This window comes from Piliocolobus tephrosceles, chromosome 12, assembly GCF_002776525.5.
Source record: "Piliocolobus tephrosceles isolate RC106 chromosome 12, ASM277652v3, whole genome shotgun sequence".
NCBI lineage: Eukaryota > Metazoa > Chordata > Mammalia > Primates > Cercopithecidae > Piliocolobus > Piliocolobus tephrosceles.
This window is the reverse complement of record NC_045445.1, coordinates 105,197,468-105,220,144: the sequence shown is the minus strand read 5'-3', so window position 1 is coordinate 105,220,144 and position 22,677 is coordinate 105,197,468. Positions and strand designations below refer to the sequence as shown.

The 22,677-nt window shown below is 38.2% G+C and overlaps 1 pseudogene; it reads right to left on the bottom strand.

The window, feature by feature from the left end:
* Positions 1-695: 695 nt before the first annotated feature.
* On the bottom strand, positions 696-7,759 carry LOC111536432 (annotated as a pseudogene).
* Positions 7,760-22,677: the final 14,918 nt, after the last annotated feature.

The following is a 22,677-nucleotide window of genomic DNA, read 5'->3' as shown; positions in this document are numbered from 1 at the left end:
ACCTTTTATATGTAATTTTTCTGACTAATCTGTCATCATGCTTTTCTTGTAAATACCAGTGTCTCAAGTCCCATTTCTTAAGATGTGACTTTGGGAAACTGCTCTTGCATTTTCTTAATTTTATAAAGAAAGTGAAACGCAAATTAAAATGTTAGTGCATATTTTATATTTCATGAGTAGGCAGCCTACATTCATAGTTTATGTTAATGCAAAAAAGCTAGTACACTGAAAACCTATATTTTTATCTATTGCTTATTTATTCAGGGTTGTAAATATTACTTATATAGAGACACAGAGATGTGTAAAAATGAAACATTGTGAAAAAAATACAATTTTTCAATTTCATATGAAACTCAAAGTATAAGTTTTGTCCAATATGGAATGTACCTACATTTGTTTATATTAGGGCTCTAAAATCCATTTAAAACTTGTTTTTCTGTTTTTAAAAAAAAAATTGCTGACCCACCAGGCAAGTTTGCTATATATCTTGCTTGCTCAAAATGAGCATTTTCAGATAAAGTCTGTTTTTTCTGGCCCAAGTCTACTATGATTCCTTAGAAGTCATACTGGCCCAATCAAAGTAAGGGTTTCCATGAAGAGTCTGATGGTGGCATCTGGATGAGGGGTGGTCCCGGTAATGGGAAGGGAGTAGAGAAGAAGGAGCTAAGAGCCCAAATCATTATGAAGGATGACATTCAGTTGTTAAATTTTAAGGGGTATCCAATGGCTTTTTCCAGGCACTCAACTAAAGAGCCTGTGGAAAGAAAATCCCTCTCTACTTCTACAAATGTGATGTAGATGGATTTGGGGGAAACTCCAGGATCCACAATGCAGTTCTGAGATAAAAACCCATTAATACCAACCCAATCTTTGCTGAAGGTTTTGGTATTCACTTGGAAATGTAAAAGTAAGCACTGCTGCAGAGTCCTGATCTCAAAAATCCAGAAGTAGCAATAGATAATTTGGGTGGGTTCTGTTTCCACGTGTAATGAGGCTTATGCTGAAAGAGTTCTCAGGTCAACCCGGCCCTCTTTTCCTGGGTCCAGGGAACGTTGCTCCATGTGTGGTGAGAGGGGCCTCTCAATACATTCTTCATAGCCAATGGCATAAAGGTCTGGGCTTTTAGGAATACCCGCAGGCAATAAATATTGAACAACATTCCCACCGGTTGGTTTGGAATGGGCAATGGGTATCCAGTCAATTTCCATGTGCAGCTCCAAGCGCCTAGCTTTGCTAATAGTGATCTCTAAAAATTTGTAGTAAACACTTTTCCAGTTCATTTTCTGCACTCGGGTCATAATGATCCGTCCTTCAGACTTCTCAGAGTTGAAGTACTCCCGAAGTCGCTTGCCAAGGGGCTCCTGGGAGCTGATCTCAGCATAATGGTAACGGATATCCTCTTTCCAACGGGTGTTATAACCAATTCCAAAAATGGCCAATTTATTAGAAAGATGGAGCCTTGAAAAGTCTGTCCAGCTCTGAAAAAGTTCCCATTTCAACTGTACCAATTCCAAAATCTGTACAATATTCTGCATGATGTCTCTCCTCTGTGCTTCTTCAGAAGACTCTTGTTTTATTTTTAATGTTCTCTTTGTGACAGGTACTTCATCTAATTCCTGATCTGTTGGATAGCCATGGAGATCCTGACTGTGGTTTCCCCAGTCCTCCTGTGAATAGTCCTCCATAGTGCTGCCATCTGACTCCAGCTCATGTAAGCTATGAAGGTGGTTCTTCCTCTCTATTCAGCACCAGTGAGGCCACAGCTGGAGCACAGTATTCAGTTCTGGGCATCCAACCAGCTTGATGTGCTCCTGGCACTGGGACGGGGTCCGCTCATAGCCCAGCTTGGCCAGGGCCTGGGACATGCGCTCGTACATGGCTGGCCCGGGGGCCTTGCTGCCGAACAACGTACTGGCTCCCTACAGCTGCTGGTACAGCGCCTCCACCAGCCGCTCATTGCCCCACACTGCGATGAGCGCGTTCGTCTTGGTCGGTGTCCAGGACATGCCCTGGAAAGCGGCGGCGGCGACTGCCGCAGCCCCGCCAGCTGCCACAGCCCCGCCACCGCCGCCACCAGGGGAGAAGGAGACGGGAGAGCCTATTTTTAACTTAAAAATTTACAAATTATAATAATCCGATCATTAAGAGTAATAACAATGACACATATTGAAATTTTTACTATATGCCAGTCACCATTTTAAGTACTTTTAAATTAAGCTAATAAAATCCTTACAACAATACTATGAGGTAGGTATTATTCTTTTCATCTTTATTATATAACTAAGCAAACTAAGTTAAGTAACTTGCTGGAGGTCACACAGCTAGTAAATGGTGTACCGTGTGTTTGAACCCAATGAAAAAGATGTCATGAGTCAGTTAGGCAAATGGTAAAATACTACTTATTCAGGTGGACGCTTCTTGAATCACTATTTAGTGAGCTAAAAATTTCTAAGAAATAATAAATCTCGAGCAGATAACGTTACTTAAAAATATTCACCAAAAAAAAGGCTTGAAGTCTTCCCTTTCCTGGACAGAGTAGGATACTAAAGAGCAAAGGGAGGAACAATACTCAAAGGAAGGCAATTGGAGGATATAAAAGGGTAAACCTTCACATAAAGTGGAAGAACTCCAACTTTAGATAATAGTTAAATTTTTGAAACAGTCCATCCTGAAGAAATAGCCCAGCCTTTCTGACTATGATGTCTAAATGCATAGCTTCAAGGCAGTCAATTAAGATACTCTTATTTTTCACAGCAGTTCTCTTTGGGATTCTTTGACTTGGAAAACAAGTGAAGCAAATGAAGTTAATGACTCTTTCAAGTCTTTCCATCAAAGGCTCCCAAATTGTATCTATTGTATCAGTGAAAAATGCTCCACTAGGAAAATAAGTTGCTCTGAGGCACAGTGATGGAGGAAGGGAGGAAAAAGAAGCCCAGGTGATATGGTTTGGCTGTGTCCTCAGCCAAATCTCATCTTGAATTCCAGCTTCCACAATTCTCATGTGTGATGGGAGGGACCCGGTGGGAGATAATTGAATCATGGAGGTGGTTTCCCCGATACAGTTCTCGTGGTAGTGAGTAAGTCTCACGAGATCTGATAGCTTTGTAAGAGGAAACCCCTTCCGCTTGGTTCGCATTCTCTCTGCCTGCTGCCGTATGAGAGGTGCGTTTCACCTGCTGCCATGATTGTGAGGCCTCCCCAGACACGTAGAACTGTGAGTCCATTAAACCTCTTTGTCTTTATAAATTACCCAGTCTCAGGTATGTCTTTATTAGCAGCGTGAAAATGGACTAATACACTAGGCTAAGTGAGATTCTAATGGTGGCACAAAGTTACTGGCTCCAGCCACAGAAAATGAAGGGCCTGACATTTAATTTCCAACCCCCTGTCCCACACTTTCTTCCTCAGAGTCCAGATGTGATCAGAGCATGCACAGCAACAACCATACCACCCATATTAGGAAATCAGTGCTCTCGCCGTATTATTAGATTTGGGGAAAGAAATGAGAACGTGTCTGAACATTCATTAGATCTCTGGACATATCTGACCTTTGTGTTATTGGTACAATTAGTAATCAAATCCTTGGCATTTTTCTGTCTTTACCCAGGAGGTTCACCTTATAATTTTCTCAAAGATCATTATTTAGGTCCCAAATCCCAGACTGAGCTGGCAACATGATTATAAAGGAAGAATAAACCTCAAGCAGATTAGATTACTTAAAAATTCACAGAAGAGGCTTGAAATTTTCTATTCACTAGAAAGAGCAGGGTCTGTACTACCCCCGTCAGCTTAACATTAACGAAGACATGTAAAATTTAGCCTTTGGCTTTAGCTAAAGTTGCAGCTCTTACCCTGAAATTTCTTGGCTATACTAGTATTCATCTCAGTCACTGGAAATCATAAAGACATGTTAGGAAGTTAGTCTGAATATCATCAAAATCTTATAAAAATGAACAGAATATCAAACAAATATGTTTATACAATAGAATATAAAATTGGAAAATAGATATCTTTTTCCAGATGTGCTGAACACCACGTTTCAGAAGTGGTCAAGAAAAACAGTGAGGAAAAGGGTTTGTAGAAATTATTTAAGATGAGGCAAACAGAGAAGCTGACATGTTCATATTTTGCTGTGGCTTAGAATGATGAAATGGGAGAGAGTGATATTTTTCCTTTTCTCACCTTACCTCACAACATTAACTGAATTATGTGATTTTGAAACAAAACCTTTGATTACCTACAGACCAGTTACATCTCCTCACTTTCTAAGCATGCTTAGAACTGCTTGTAAATGACAGATCTTTGTGACGGCAATGGGAAGCCAGTTAAAGCCCTTCCCCCCACCCCCACTCCACCACTTGAGGTCATCAAAGCCTGGTTGTTTGTTAAAGCTCCAGTGGCTTCAGATTTATGAAGGTCCTGCCAGCCCAGTTTACTAAGTTTCCTGAATTTGGAGAGAAGAAGAAAGACAAAGTTTGAACAGCTCATAAGATACATTTTTAATCTAGTAAGCAAGGTTAATTGGATACAGGTATTTAAAATAACCAGAATATGAACATGAATTAGATCGGAAAACAGTAGTCATTTCACGGGTTCTATATGGTGAACATATTTGAGATGATTCTTTTTCAGTAGTCCTGGGACAACTAGATCTTTGACTTACTACTTTCATCCTTTTGTCCTGATTTTTAGGGAATATTTGTTTATAGCCAAACTAAAAGAGCAGGCTGCAGTACAGCCACAAGACCCATTTCTGTGTAATATTGCCGAGTGGAAAACTTAAATTCCCCAGTCAGAAAATAAGCATCCACTGAGAGATGAATCTTGTAGAAAAGTAGTGATGAAAATCTCAATCCACACCCAGAGTTTGTCGAAGGTCACTTCTGGATGATGATGGGGGGAAATGAAGCTGTGTATTTGTGAACGAAATTAATACATGAATCTGTAAAGCATTCAGGCTGACCTTGAGACAAATGCGTCTCCTTCTTCCAACCAAATTATAGTTTTTAACTCCTCAGAAGGATTGCCTTTCTGAGTGCTGACTCCAAGAAAGCCTGCTCTCTGGCGGATTGTTCCTGACAGGTATGAATGTTACCTTTTATCATCTCTTGCCCACTGATGACAAAAGGAAACTAATTACAAGTAATTTCCAAGCTCTCAGAGTTAAGGTCCCCTCAGTGGCCTGAGAATTGTTTGCAGGTTTGGAAAGATGCCAACTGTGTGTTGGTTCTGGGCAATGATCCTGCACTCATATAAATTCTAGAGTTAATGGTGAAATAATAGAGTCACAACTGGTGGGAAGCATATTTTTCTGTCTTGAAGAATGAAGTCCCTGCAGATATGTAGTGAATGCATCAGTGTTCACTGCCATTGTGAATTCTCCTAAAGCCTCCTTCTGAATTCAGTGTCTCCCAAAGCATTTCAAATTTGTGGCATTTTCTATTATTCTTAAATGTGGTATATTCATGGCTTATTTACTTAAAGCCTCATTGTACATTTTGAAGAAATTTCTTGGCGTAGTGTTTCAGTAATATCATTAGTTTCTCTGTATGAATAAATGCTCCCAGATGGCTTCATGTCAGCCACACACAAAATATCCCACTGTCCCTTTCTCTGAATGGCAAAAATAATTTTATTTTTATAGCATTTCTATTCTTATTGTTCCAGAGAAGTCTTCCAACTAAGTAATTAACTGGTATTGAGCAATAACTCATTTACTCCCATTTGCTTACTTTATAAAGCACACATTATTGTATTGTGGCCAGCACTGGTCATGCCATTAGTGGTTTTTTTCTTTATTTCTTCAAGAAAAAAAAAACAAAAAACAGGATGCATGTGCAGAACATGCAGGTTTGTTACATAGGTATACATGTGCCATGGTGGTTTGCTTCACCTACTGACCCATCCTCTAAGTTCCCTCCCCTCACCCCCAACTCCCCAACAGGCCCTGGTGTGTGATGTTCCCCTCTCTGTGTCCATGTGTTCTCATTGTTCAACTCTCACTTATGAGTGAGAACATGCTGTGTTTGGTTTTCTGTTCCTGTGTTAGTTTGCTGAAGATGATAGTTTCCAGCTTCATCCATGTCCCTGCAAAGGACATGATCTCCTTCCTTTTTATGGCTGTATAGCATTCCGTGGTATATATGTACCACATTTTCTTTATCCAGTCTATCATTGATGGGCATTTGGGTTAGTTCCATGTCTTTGCTATTGTAAATTGTGCTGCAGTAAACATACATGTGCATGTGTCTTTATAGTAAATGATTATATTCCTTTGAATATATACCCAGTAAGGGGATTGCTGGTCAAATGGTGTTTCTGGTTCTAGATCCTTGAGGAATCGCCATACTGTCTTCCACAATGGTTGAACTAATTTACATTTCCACCAACAGTGTAAAAGTGTTCCTATTTCTCCCCAGCTTCACCGGCATCTATTGTTTCCTGACTTTTAATATTTGCCATTCTGACTGTCATGAGATGGTATCTCATTGTGGTTTCAATTTGCATTTCTCTGATGATCAGTGATGTTGAGTTTTTTTCTTTTTTCTTATGTTTGTTGGCTGCATAAATGTCTTCCAGGCCATTAGTCTTGAGTCCAGCATGTGTCCATAAATAATGCCTGGCACTTAGTATGTGTCCAGTTAAAATTTACTACATGAATTAATGAATGGATTAACATGTATACACAGTTGACCTTATTAGCCTTGTGTTGATATGCATGGTGGAAGGATGTTTAAAGAAAAAAACTGTTTGTTTTTTCCTATCCTATATTCTCACAATACTTCTCAGATACCAATTGCAAGTAGTAGGTTCCCAGGTTACCCAAAATTTCTGTCTGATTTGACTGCATATGAGAGCTTCCCATGACTTTCTTCTTAGGCTTGATAATTTACTAAAGTGATTCATAAAACTCAAGGAAACACTTTGCTTACATTTACCCATTTGTTATAAATGGTATTACAAAGACTATAGATGAACAGCTAGATAAAGAGGTACATAGGGTGAGGCTCAGAAGGGCTCCAAGCATAGGAACTTCTTTCCCCATGGAACTGGAGTATATCACCTTTCTGGCACATGGATGTGTTCTCCAACCCACAAGTTATCTGAACGTCATAGATCTGAGATTTTTATGGAGGCTTCATCATGTAGGCATGATCGACTATTAACTCAACTTCCAGCCCTTCTCTTCTTTCCAGAGGATAAGGGATGGGCCTGAAAGTTCCAAGTTTCTAATCAAGGTTTGGTATTTCTGGGGTCCAGGAACCATACAGGAACTCACCAAGAGTCACCTCTTTATGGCAAAAGATATTCTTATCACTCAGGAAATTCCAAGGGATTAGGAGCTCTGTGTCAGCAACTGGGGTCAAATAGCAAATATTAGAAAAAAAAGATAAACCTAGCACCCCTAGGTTTTTAGAAGTTTACTGTTGATTGTTTAGGAGCTCTGTGCCAGGGACCAAAAATAAAATATATTTCTTATTATAAATCACAACATCAACAAAGATAGTTTCCCAAGGATAACTTTGGGAAATTTGTCAGCATGGAAGACCTAGAAACAGATCTTCTTCTAACTTTATTAGAACGTAATGACCCTAGCTGACTTAATTGCTTGGCATGTAAATGAAGCCTTAGAAGCAAAATCTTGTATTTTAAGTGTGAGTTTAGAGCTGGAGTGTAATTTCTAAAATTGTGTACTGTACTGATGGGCATGGGCAAGAATTCTTACCACCACTTCCCGCAAGGGCAGTGATGCTTGCATTATTCCTGTAGGTAAGTAGATTATTAAAAAGTGCATATTTGTAGAACATTTTGTTATAACTGTAGGTAGTTTCTTTATAGACAGGTAGTTTCTCTGGAAGTGTTGCATGTGAATAATCCTTTTTATGAATTACAAACAATTACTGGTTCCCATGCTTGAACAGTTTTATCTGCTTCAGTTCAATTACATTTGGTAAGATAAATACTTAGGAGGGTGAGGTGTGTGGTTTCACAGGTAAATCTGTGAATGTTGTTTCTTACTGAGGTTCATTATGTACAAACTGCTTTTTCGCTTCAACAGCATTCAGTGTGCTTCCCTGAGCCTTCATCAGATAGGTTAAACATTGCTCCTTGTATTAAGCCTTCTAACCTGTTTTTAGAATTTTACTGCCTGATTGTATCTAAATAATGCATTTGACAGAAGGAAATAACCACATTGACTTCCTTAAAATCTATCACATATTTAGATACAGTCAACCAAAATCTCCATATTCAGGAGGCTATACTTAGATACCAGCTGTTTGTTTAGATTTCTAATTCATAGTTACTCGTTGAGTGCTTTTTGCAACAGGAGATGGAAGAGGATTTCGTTTGCTTATATATTATCTGTGTATTAGGGTTTCTCCTACTCTGCAATGAGAAAGTTAAATGCTCTCAAAGATAGTGAGTTTTTTTCTTTAAATTCAGCCAATTTTGCCCTTTTATATGCACATAAAATGAGCATTATTTCTCAGGTATTACCAAAGTCTAATGTTATATTTTAATATCATTGTAAAATGGGATCATATTTTTGAAACATTTCTATGTATTTGCACATTCTACAACTAGGCTCTAGGGATTTCCTGCCTATTGGAACACTGGGTTTCAGTGCTTCAGAGGAAGGGGAGACACATCCATTAGGAGAATTCTGCCATTTCTCAGCATCAAGGGTCAAATTTTTATTTGCATCCACAGGGGAATAATAACATTCCTAAAATAATCACATTTTTGGGAGAGAGAGAACTTTTTATAAATTCCTTTAGCATATGAAAGACCAAGCACCGAAAGGTCTTCATAGACATTTCTAGTGTTCACCAAAACCCTACTGAGCTCCTTGAAGCTAGCGAGGCCATGAATCTACTACTGACTAAGGAACCGTAAGAAGAAGTAACAGGCGTCTCTTCTGGACTGACAGTGAAATTCTTCAATTCACTATTTCCTTTCAGTGGTGAGACTAGAGTGGTGCATTAAAATGGCAGAACTGCAATAATGAAGCAGACTGCAGTGCTGAGTCATCTCATGGAAGACAGTTGCACTGCTGGGTCACCTGATCTACAACAAACTTTGTGTGTTCAAGAAATAAACTTCATGTGTTAATCCCTCAAGATTTGAGGGTTGCTCATTACCACATCATAACTCAATTTTATTTTGACTAAAACAGGCTCAGATCATTGTATTTCTTCCATGAGTTTGAAAAAAATGCCTCTCCTGTTGTGTTAAGGCTGGGACATGAGTTTTACTCATGGAAGGGAAGAAGGAAAGGCACCGAACCTACTCCTGAATGAAAAGGTTATAGAACAAAGAAAAGGGTCACAGGGAGATCAAGAAAGGCAGGTGCTATGATCTGAATGTTTGTGTTCCCACCAAATTTATATGTTGAAACCTACTCTTCAATGTAATAGTATTAAGAGGTGGGGCCTATGGGAGATGATTAGGTCATGAAGGCTCCATCTGCCCTTATAAGTAGGATTAGGGCCTTTACAAAAGAGTCTTGAGGGAGCATGTTTGCTCCTTCCTCCATGTGAAGATGCAGCAAGAAGATACCATTTTTGAAGCAGAGAATGAGCCCTCACCAGACACTGAATCTGCTGGTGCCTTAAGCTTACTGCGCAGCCTGCAGACTATGAGCAATAAATTCCTGTTGCTTGTAAATTACCAAGTTGAAGGCATTTTGTTATAGTAGCCCAAATGGACTAAGACAATAGGTATGGGTGAGGGCTTTTGTATTACTGCCTCTCAGTGTTGGTGGTAGAGTGGAAGTATAAGTATTTGGGTTCTTCCAAAGCCTTTTTGTCAATTTCATTTCTTAATTCTCATTGTCTGTGTTTAATTCTATCATTTAACAATTTAAATTTACTCCTGCCCTGTTCTAGAATTTTTATTGTTGCTCTTATATAATCTGATTTTATTTCTCTTTTAGTCTTTATGGTCACAACACTCATTTTTTATTCATTTTAGAGTAAAAATCTAATGAAATAGAAGCATTGCCTTCCGAAACTGGCTTTATAAGATGATTTACTTGGATAAAGCACAGATAGTCAGTGTATGTTCAAACTCTGATTACTGAAAGGAGTCGCTTTACTTTCTATGCAAGCTTTAGTGTCTGATCAAGAAACACGCCATATTCTTTCCTCGGAATGCATTTTCAAAATATTCCACTATATCAGCAAATTTCATTTTATTCTTCATATTCTCAATATTTTGTAGGCAAAATTTGCTCTTTCATTATTTTGATGCTTTCCCAGAATGGCTTACAAGTGCTATTTTCTAAATTGCATTTGATTTGGCCTTTGCTACTTTGTTTATGCACTTATGAGGGAACAGCAAAAAGTTTGTGAAAAAATGAATTAAAAGATAAAAATAAAAAATATAAACCTTATTATTCAACATAAGCTCCATCAAGTTCGAGACTGTTGCAAGCAATGATACCAGCCATTTAGTGCATTCCTAAAGAACTGAGGGTCCTGGGAATTTAACCATGTCAGTGCAGTTTTTTGTTTTTTGTGTTTTTTTTTACATTATTAATGAAAAAAAAATGGGTGACCTTTAAAGTTGTCTTTGTTTGTTTGTTTTTAGAGACAGGATCTCGCTCTGTCACCCAGGCTGGAGTGCAGTATTGTGATCATGGCTCACTGCAGCTTTGACCTCATGGGCTCAAGCAATCCTCCCCGCTCAGCCTCCCAAGTAGCTGGGACCATAGGTGCATTCCACCATACCAGCTGTTTTTACATTTCATTTTCATAAAGACAGGGTTTCACTATGTTGCCCATGCTCATCTTGAACTCCAGGTCTTAAGCTATCCTCCCACCTTGGCCTTTCAAAGTGCTGGGATTACAGGCATGAGCCACTACATCTGTCCCTTTAAAGATTTTTTTAAGATTAAGAAACAAAAAAGTCAGAAGGAGTCAAATTAGGACTGTAAGGTGCCTAATGATTTATTGAAACTCTCACAAAATTACCTTTGTTTGATGAGAGGAATGAGCACGAGCATTGTCACGGTGGAGAAGAACTCTCTAGTGAAACCTTCTGGGCATTTTTCTGCTAAAGGTTTGGCTAGCTTTTCTCAAAACACTCTCATAATGAGCAGATGTTATCATTCTTTGGCCCTCCAAAAAGTCAACAAGCAAAATGTTTTGAGCATCACTAAAATCTGTCTCCATGACCTTTGCTCTTGACCATTCTGCTTTTGCTTTGATTGGCCCACTTGTACCTCTTGGTAGTCATTGCTTTGATTGTGCTTTGTCTTCAGAATCATATTAGTGAAGCCATGTTTCATCTCCTGTTACAATTCTTGGAAGAAATGTTCCAAGATCTTGATCCCACTTATTGAAATTTTCTATTGAAAGCTCTGCTCTTGCCTGCAGCTGATCTGGGCACAACAGTTTTGGCACCCATGGAGTGGAAAGTTTGATTAATGTTAATTTTCCAGTTAGAATTGTGTAAGCTGAACCAGTTCAGATGTTTATTATGTTGACTATTGTGTGGCTAATCATCAGTCATCTTCAATTAAGGTAGTGTATTAGTCCGTTTTCACACAGCTGATAAAGACATACTCAAGCCTGGGCAATTTACAAAAGAAAGAGGTTTAATGGACTTACAGTTCCATGTGGCTGGGGAGACCTCATAATCATGGTGGAAGGCCAGGAGGAGGAAGTCACGTCTTACATGGATGGCAGCAGGCAAAGAGAGAGAGCTTGAGCAGGGAAACTCTCATTTTTAAAACCATCACATCTCGTGAGACTTATTCACTATCATGAGAACAGTACAGAAAAGACTCGCCCACATGATTCAATTACCTCCCACTGGGTTTCTCTCACGACATGTGGAAATTGTGGGAGTTACAATTCAAGATGAGATTTGGGTGGGGACACAGTCAAACCACATCATTCTGCCCCAGCCCCTCCCAAAACTCATGTCCTCACATTTCAAAAACAATCATGCCTTTCCAACAGTGCCCCAAAGTCTTAACTCATTTCAGGATTAATTCAAAAGTTCACATTCCAAAGTTTCGTCTGAGATGAGGCAAGTCCCTCTGCTTATGAGCCTGTAAAATCAAAAGCAAGTTGGTTACTTCCTAGATACAATGGAGGTACAGGCATTGGGTAAATACAGCTGTTCCAAATGGGAGAAATTGGCCAAAACAAAGGGGCTACAGGCTCCATGCAAGTTTGAAATCCAGCAAGGCAGTCAAATCTTAATGCTCCAAATTGATCTCCTTTGACTTCATGTCTCACTTACAGGTCACGCTCATGCAAGGGGTGGGTTCTATGGTCTTGGGCAGCTCCGCCCCTGTGGGTGTGCAGGGTACAGCCTCCTTCCTGACTGCTTTCATGGCTGGTGTTAAGTGTCCGTGGCTTTTCCAGGCACACAGTGCAAGCTATCGATGGATCTACCATTCTGGGGTCTGGAGGAGCTCTTCTCATAGCTCCACTAGGCAGTGTCCCAGTAGGGACTCTGTGTGAGGGCTCCAACCCCACATTCCCCTTCCACATTGCCCTAGCAGAGGTTCTCCATGAGGGCCCTGCCCCTGCAGCAAACTTCTGCCTTGACATCCAGGCATTTCCATACATCCTCTGAAATCTAGGTGGAGGTTCCCAAACCCCAGTTCCTGACTTCTGTGCATTCACAGGCTCAACACCATGTGGAAGCTGCCAAGGCTCGGGGCTTGCACCCACTGAAGCCACAGCCTGAGCTCTATGTTGGCCCCTTTCAGTCACAGCTAGAGCAGCTGGGACTCAGGGCACCAAGTCCCTAAGCTGCACACAGCATGAGGACCCTGGGCCTGGCCCATGAAACCATTTTTCCTCCTAGGCCTCTGGGTTTCTGATGGGAGGTGCTGCTACAAATGCCTCTGACATACCTTGGAGATATTTTCCCCATTGTCTTAATGATTAACATTCGATTCCTCATTACTCATGCAAATTTCTGCACCCAGATTGAATTTCTCCTCGGAAAATGAGATTTTCTTTTTTTATCACGTTGTCAAGCTGCAAAATTTCCAAACTTTTATGCTTTGTTTCCCTTTTAAAACCAAATGCCTTTAACAGCACCCAAGTCACCTCTTGAATGCTTTGCTGCTTAGAAGTTTCTTCTGCTGGATACCCTAAATCATTTACCTCAAGTCCAAAGTTCCATAAATCTCTAGAGCAGGGGCAAAATGCCACCAGTCCCTTTGCTAAAACATAACAAGAGTTATGCTCCAGTTCCCAACAAGTTCCTCATCTCCACCTGGGAACACCTCAGCCTGGATTTCATTGTCCATATCATTATCAGCATTTTGGTCAAAGCCATTCAACAAGTCTCTAGGGAGTTCCAAACTTTCCCACATTTTCCTGTCTTCTTCTGAGCCTTCCAAACTGTTCCAACCTCTGCCTGTTACCCAGTTCCAAAGTCACTTCCACATTTTTGGGTATCTTTCCAGCAGCACCCCACTCTACTGGTACCAATTCACTGTATTAATCTGTTTTCATGCTACTGATAAAGACATACCTGAGACTGGGCAATTTACAAAAGAAGGAGGTTTATTGGACTTACATTTTCACATGGCTAGGGAGGCCTTACAATCATGACGGAAGGCAAGGAGGAGTAAGTCATATCTTACATGGATGGCAGCAGGCAAAAAGAGATAACTTTTGCAGGGAAACTCCCGTTTTGAAAACCATTGCATCTCATGAGACTTATTCACTATCACGAGAACAGCACAGGAAATACCTGCCTGCAAGATTCAGTTGTGGGAATTACAATTCAAGATGAGAGATTTGTGTGAGGACACAGCCAAACCATATCAAGCATGCACAAGATTAATTTTTTTCCTCAAAAATTGTTGTGGATGGTTTGCTGCTGCAGGCTTCATCTCCCACATCATCTCATCCTTTGTTAAAATGAATTATCCATTTATAAACTTATTTCTTTGGGGCATTATCCCCATAAACTTTTTGTAAAGCATGAATGATTTCACTATTCTTCCACCCAAGCTTCACCATACATTTGATGTTTGTTTTTGCTTCAATTTTATCAGAATTCATGCTGCTCTGGTACGGGCTTTTTTCAAACTGATATCTATTCTTAGTGCCTCCAACTAGATTCTGTTCTGACATGTTATAAGAAATTGGTATAAGCTATTTTGGTGCAAAAAATGTTTGAAATCTGTGCATAGTTATTTCATAATAAGCATTTTTCATGAATATATTGAAGACAACTTGTATAAGCACATGCTTGCAGGTTGCTTGCTGTTGGTATCAAAACTAAGTTCTGATTAAGCTTGTCATTCTCATCTACATCTCACAGATGCCAAAGCTTTTTATTATTATTATTATTATTATACTTTAAGTTCTAGGGTACATGTGCATAACGTGCAGGTTTGTTACATATGTATACTTGTGCCATGTTGGTGTGCTGCACCCATCAACTCGTCAGCACCCATCAACTCGTCATTTATATCAGGTATAACTCCCAATGCAATCCCTCCCCCCCCCTCCCTCCCCCCCCCGCCATGATAGGCCCCGGTGTGTGATGGTCCCCTTCCCGAGTCCAAGTGATCTCATTGTTCAGTCCCCACCTATGAGTGAGAACATGCGGTGTTTGGTTTTCTGTTCTTGCGATAGTTTGCTGAGAATGATGGTTTCCAGCTGCATCCATGTCCCTACAAAGGACACAAACTCATCCTTTTATATGGCTGCATAGTATTCCATGGTGTATATGTGCCACATTTTCTTAATCCAGTCTGTCACAGATGGACATTTGGGTTGATTCCAAGTCTTTGCTATTGTGAATAGTGCCGCGATAAACATACGTGTGCATGTGTCTTTATAGCAGCATGACTTATAATCCTTTGGTATATACCCAGTAATGGGATGAGATGCCAAAGCTTAACTTCCTCCAGTTGTAGGTTTAGTTGTTTAACCAGTTGTTATACATCTTCTTTACTTATCGTTAACTAAACTTGAAATAAATTCAGTGGTAATTGCCCTATTCTGAATTGTCACACAAACTCTTTGATCTCCTTTAATAATGTGTTTTATTTTAGCTATAAAGTACACATAGCTTTAATGTTATCTTGTATAAATCAGTGCAGAGCAAGATTGTTATCAGTACATAAAGATGAAGTATAAATACTTCAGATTTTCTTCTCCCTTGTTTCATTTTCAAAAGGTTATTTTATTTTTAACACTTAACAGACAAAAATAAACATCTGTAGCTATAAACTAAGATATGGTTGATGTGGATGTAGGTGACAAGATGTGGAAAATTCTTGAGTTCAAGTGATGAGGATACCTCTTCAGGGAGACAAGACTGAAATGGTTTTTGTTACCTAAATTTTTGAAATCTGATCAATTGAATTGTATCCAATCTGAATAGATAGAGGAAAGCTGGACCTAGAAAGGAGGAGTAAAAACTTCTGTCCAAAGAGGATGACACACTGGGCCTGAGTGGCATCCTTATGTTACAGTCAACAAGTAGATTCTGATGCACATCAACAAATAGATTCTGATGTACTCTGCCTGCCTACCCTACTATATAGATGTATCGATTGCCAGAACTGTCTATCTCCTTTGTCTAAGTTTATGCTGACCATGTAAATTTAAAATTACTATTTTGAATTCTTGGAGATCTCGATACACAGTAGATGGGAGATGCACTGGACCATGGAGATGAGTATTTGCGTCATGGGTGGAGCGACCATATGTCCTGATTTGTCCTGGACAGTCATAGTTTGTAACTCTTGTTCCAGCTTAATTATTAATAGTTCCCCATTTTCAATCTTAACCGTGTCATTTTGGACAATAAATTGCGTAGTCACGTTGGTTTATGAGAAACTCTTTAGCAATACATTTATTTGAATGCAATTTATACATCTGTCTCTTATAAGTTTGGTTAGATGTAGTTTGTCTCTGATACCTTAATTAGCACAAAGCAGACTGAAAAATTAGTTTGCCAGATCTGCAAATATGAGTAACAGTGTCCAATCTATAGAATTCCACCAAGATTGTGCCACCCTGTAAAATCCTGCCTTGATCTCTTCTTGGACATCTCTAACTCATTTTTCAGTTATTTGTATGTAAAGTTATAGTGGGCTTGCTTAGAGATTTTTCTGCTAGGTTACACTTAACTTTCTAGGCAATTGCCATATCTTTAATTGTTATGAGATGTTAAAATTTTAAGATCTAGTGTTCTTAAAATTAATTGCAGCCTTTTTGAAGGGTCTCAAGGATGTTTGGAATTACAAGGAATGGTAAACTGAGATTAGTTCAGGGTGCTCTGGGAGGAAAGACAATTTCAGTTTCAATTCAGAGAAGCCATGTATCTGATGGCAGCAGAGACCAGAATGTGCAGCTGGCAAAAACTATGTAACAGCTGAGAAAGATAATTGTCCCATCATTAATACTTTGTCTGCCTAAGGTATAGACTATTGTCCTGATGATCCTTAGAAACTATCATGGTATATTTCATAAGGACTCATGTATCTAGCAATTTCCATGGACAAGCAGGACCAAGACCCAAGCAGGATCTGGGTCCTGGCTAGCCTGTGGTGCCTGTTATCTATTGTTGCCAATGGTTTTGATATTATTTTCCTTGCAGGTAGACACAAACGATTAATGAATATTTTTTGGCTATTAGCATGTGGATGCGTTCTTGAGGGGGCTTGTCACAATCAAGCATGACAGAATAAAATAAGGCTGCAAAAGACCTACTCTTTGAGTTATGTAACTTTTGTTTTTTTTTTTCCTTTGAGACAGAGTCTTGCTCTGTCGCCAGGCTGGAGTGCAGTGGCTTGATCTCGGCTCACTGCAACCTCCACCTCCCGGGTTCAAGCAATTCTCCTGCCTCAGCCTCCTGAGTAGCTGAGACTACAGGCACACACCACCATGCCAAGCTTATTTTTGTATTTTTAGTAGAGACGGGGTTTCACTATGTTGGCCGGGATGAGTTATGTAACTTTTGAAGTACAAATTCATTGTTGTAGAAGGCATTTTAAAAAGTATTGTTTGTGACTATCTTCTGGATATAGGGTAGGAAAAGCGTGAAGGAGCTATCATTGTGTGTATTAAGAATTGTTGTTTCAGATGTTTTTCAACTCATGAAAATGTGGTCAGCATTTGCTTATAAGTGAGATATTCTCATTCTTTTAATGGATAGCCTTTTTCAGACTTATATGGTTGGTTTACCCATAATTATTTAGTTCTATATATTAAAAGAAAATCCACTAAATACAAAGCTACAAGGGGTTTTTCTCCATAATGTTCTCGAATGGAAACTGAATACTGGCTGGGTGTGATAGCTCACACCCGTAATCCCAGAACTTTGGGAGGCCTACGTGGAAGGTTAGCTTGAGTGTAGGAGTTGAAGACCAACCTGAGCAACATAGCAAGACCTCATCTCTATGAAAAAATAAAATAAAATCAATTAAAAGAAAATAGCCAGGCATGGTGGTGCCAACCTTTAGTCCCAGCTACTCTGAAAGCTGTGGAGGGAAGATCACTTAAGCCCAGGAGTTGGAGGCTGCAGTGAGCTATGATTGAGCCACTGCACTTCAGCCTGGATGACAGAGTGAGACCCTGTCTCAAAAAACAAACAAACAAAGAAAACTGAATACTTCTTTCCTTCTTTAATTAGGTTGTGGCAATTCCTCTTAACTGCTAGAAACATAGATGATGATGATGATGATAATCATAACCTATGATTTTAAATGATGGGAGTATGGAAATTGACTTGTTTATATCAACTGTTCAGCCTAAGAGATAGAATACATCTCAATTTCTTTTGCACTCCTCAAATGAACTTCTATTTGTTCTATTTGATAGTAATAATTTGGACTTCTAACTCCATATCTACTGTCATATGAATAAATGGATGCTGCTAATAATGAGGGAGCAGACTGAAAAGTCTGAAACTTAGAATGTTCTTCTACAGGTGAGGCAGTTATATCTACTTCATATGATCCAGATTGCATCAAATAGTTTGCGTGATCATTGTTTCTCTTTTTTCCCCTTTTATTTCCTTTTTATTTGACCCAAGACACAATTACTAAAAATCTGAAAAACTGACTCTAAATGATGTAAGCATAATCAATAAGTCATATTAATCGTGATGGTTCCTATTGATTTTGAAGTTCAACTCTTGTTCAATTAAATTTTTCTGAAAAAAAAGATTATTATTTTTAGTTAAAATCAACTTTAAGACTAGCTTTTCTATGAAATAGTTTTTGTTTCTGATTTTAACAGTTGTATGGTAAAAATATTTTACCATAAAACTATGGTAAAACACTTAAAAATTATAAAATCTGTGATTAAAATAGTGAAACTACCAAAACAACAACTACATAGAGTTGCCTAGTCTCTATATCTAGACATCCCAAGAGACTTTCAGACTACTAAAATTAATTTGAAATAATTGGTAAAACCCTGTGTATACTTATAAATATATAATAATCAATTCCTCTTATCTACATTGGCAATAACCATTTAATATGGAAATTGCCTAATAATAAATCTAACTAGAAAGGTATAGAAACTGTATGAAGACACCTTTAAAAATTATTTTACAGAATGTAAAACAACATTTAAAGCGAAGACACACACTGTACTCACTTTTTTATTTACTTTAAAGTTGCTTTTTATTTTAACAAATGCATTGAAAAAAATTAAAGCAATGCAAACATGTAAAAATGAAAGTGAAATTCCCTTACATCCCATTTTCCCCATCTCCCACTCCCAATGGTAACTACCGTTAACATTTATTATATATATTTCCAGGTCTTTTTATATGCATATATAAATTATATGTATTATATACACATGTGTCTGCAAAAATTTTACATCATAGGAATATACTGTGCATATTTTCTCTGCCATGTGCTTTTATTTTACTTAACTAGTATATACTGGAAGTGTTCCATGTCATAATATATAGCTATACATTATGCTTTTAATGCCTACAAAAAATTTACAAAGTCTGGATATGTAATAATATATTTTTAATGACATTTAGATTGTTTTAACAATTTCACTAGTCAAACCATGTTACAGAGAACATCTTTGTACACAAATTTGAACGTTTATATTTTGTAAATAATATAAAGGAGACTTAGGGCTCCTAAGAATTTCTTATAAACATTTTGGAAAATAATTCACGAGAAAACTTACCAAACTGAGGTTTTGAACACCAGTAAATCTGATTTGTTTTATAAATTACTGTTTACACAATATATTAAATATTTTAATTTTTTTCCTAACTTCAATTTTCTTTGAGGCACAGAGAAAATGGTATTTATTAATTAAGAGCTTCTGCATGGCAAAAGAAACTACCATCAGAGTGAACAGGCAACCTACAGAGCAGGAGAAAATTTTTACAATCTACCCATCTGACAAAGGGCTAATATCCAGAATCTACAAAGAACTTAAACAAATTTACAAGAAAAAATTGAACAACCCCATCGGAAAATGGGCAAAGGATATGAACAGACACTTCTCAAAAGAAGACATTTATGCAGCCAACAGACACATGAAAAAATGTTCATCATCACTGGCCATCAGAGAAATGCAACTCAAAACCACAATGAGATACCATCTCACACCAGTTAGAATGGTGATCATTAAAAAGTCAGGAAACAACAGGTACTGGAGAGGATGTGGAGAAATAGGAACACTTTTACACTGTTGATGGGACTGTAAACTAGTTCAACCACTGTGGAAGACAGTGTGGCTATTCCTCAAGGATTTAGAACCAGACATACCATTTGATCCAGCCATCCCATTACTGGGTATTCACCCAAAGGATTATAAATCATGCTTCTATAAAGACACATGCACACATATGTTTATTGCGGCACTATTCACAATAGCAAAGACTTGGAACAAACCCAAATGTCCATCAATGATAGACTGGATTAAGAAAATGTGGCACATATACACCATGGAATACTATGCAGCCATAGAAAAGGATGAGTTCATGTCCTTTGCAGGGACATGGATGAAGCTGAAAACCATCATTTTGAGCAAACTATCGCAAGGACAGAAAACCAAACACCGCATGTTCTCACTCATAGGTGGGAATTGAACAATGAGAACACTTGGGACACAGGAAGGGGAAAACCACACACCGGGGCCTGTCATGGGGTGGGGGGAGAGGGGAGGGATAGCATTAGGAGCTATACCTAATGTAAATGACGAGTTAATGGGTGCAGCACACCAACGTGGCACATGTATACATTATGTAACAAACCTGCACGTTGTGCACATGTACCCTAGAATTTAAAATATAATAAAAATAATTACAACTATGTGTCTGAAAGCTTTCTATTATATGTAATCTTACAGACAGTTCTAATTAATAGATTTTTGTTGAATGAATGAATGAAAACAAGGTGAAAGAAATTATACTTACTTGACCATTGTAATTATATATCTGAATATACTTCTTGATTTTCCAGGATATGTAATAAAAAATATATATATATTTTGGCCTTTCTCTCCAGTTCCTAACACGGAGCCCCTGAATCTTTTGTAATTCCTGAGTGACAAGGGTGATAGGAGTATCTTTTTTTGTAATCTTTTTCTTTAATTATATGTTTTAGCAGTGGGGTCTCTTTTTATTTTCCAGGCTGGACTCAAATTCCTGGGCTCAAGTGATCCTTTCACCTCAGCCTCCTGAGTAGCTAGGACTACAGGCACATGCCACCACACCTGAATTTCATTTTATATAAAAATGTAAATAATCCTCTAATTACTGAAGAACATTATTGAAGTTCTAATTAACATTTCTGTTATGTGAGTTGCATAAATAATTGTTTTACAGGCCGGGCATGGTGGCTCATGCTTGTACTCCCAGCACTTTGGGAGGCCGAGGCAGGTGGATCCCCTGAGGTCAGGAGTTCGAAACTAGCCTGGCCAACATGGTGAAACCCCATCTCTACTAAAGCACAGAAAATTAGCCAGGCGTGATGGTGGATGCCTGCAATCTCAGCTACTCAGGAGGCTAAGGCAGAAGAATCGCTTGAACTCGGGAGGAGAAGGTTGCAGTGAGAAGAGATTGCGCCACTGCACTCCAGTCTGGGCAACAAGAGCAAAACTCCATCTCAAAAAAGGAAATGGTTTTACAAGTTATATGCATGAATAATAGCCAAAGATTGGTCAAGCACATCATCAAAAATAAAAACAGTGGCAAGAGGAACTTGCGTTGCCAAATATCTGTAAAATTATATACTCAAAATAATATTGACCCAAAAATAAACAGATTAGTGAAATACAATAAAAAGTATAGAAATGGACCCAAATGAATGTGAAGACTTTATATTCATCAATGGTTTTATTCTAACTTAGTGGAAAATGGAGGGCTTATTTTAGCAGAAGTGTTTGCATAGCTGACTTTCCATCTGGAGGAAAAAGGCTAGATCCTTATCTTATGCCACATATAAAAATTAATGCCAGATGAATTCAGAATTTAAATTTTAAAAATACAAATATGAAAACTGGAAGAATATTTGCATAATCTCTATAGTGAGGGTGAGAATTATCATCCTAAAGAAGAAAGGAATTTTGAAGCCATAATGAAAAAAATCAGGAATATTTGAAAGCATTATGAAACAAAAACAAAAAGGAAAAAGCATGATAAAAGACACTGTAAATGCAATCTAGAAGATGCAAATTCAAATAAAAATTAAACATAATTTCACGATGCCAAAACAACCATGATTTAAAGCTTTAAATGCAAATGCCTTTAGACTTGAACTTAAACATTGATTCTTCCTGGGTCTTGAGCCTTCCCTCATCATTAAGACTAGGAACTACACCATCAGCCCTCCTGATTCTCGGGCCTTCACATTCAAACTGGAACTACACTATTAGCTCTCCTGGGTCTCCAGCTTGATGACTGGAAATCTTGAGACTTGTCAGATTACATAATAACATGAGGCAATTCCTTAAAATAATCTCTTTATCTCTCTACATATACATCCTATTGGTTCTGTATCTCTGGAGAACCCTCACTAGTACACAATTATGGAATCTTATACAGCTGTCAAAAAAGAATGAGATGGAGCCCTGTTTATTGACCTGAAGGATGTCCGTAAGCTGTAATATAAAGCATATGGTATGATTCCACTAGTGTTAAAGCAAATAAAATAATAAAAAATGTATGTGTGTGCACATGTATGCTCATACATTCTTATAGTTGAGTGGGCAGAGTAAAAAAGTGTGAATGGACTCACATCAGGCTGTGTACATTGGTTCCCAGGTTAATGGGGGAGCATGAAAATAGAATAAAGAGATTATTACATTTTTACTGGAATATTTGTAGTATTTCATCAATTGTGGTAAATTATGTTAATTTTACTTTTTTGAGCTAAAATTCACATAATATAAAATTCACCATTTCAACCATTTTAAATTGTACAATTCACTGATTTTTGGCATATTCATAATGCTGTACAAACATAACCAGTATCTAATTACAAAACATTTACATCATCACTAAGAGAAACCCTGTGCCTCCCAATTCCACACTCCTCCTATCCCCTGATGACTGTTGATTTGCCTTCTATCTCAATTTTGCCTGTTCTGGATATTTCATATAAATGATATACTATATGTGGCCTTTTGTGTCTGGTTTCTTCAATTTAGCATGATGTTTCTAAGGTTCATTTATGCTGGAGCATGTTTCAGT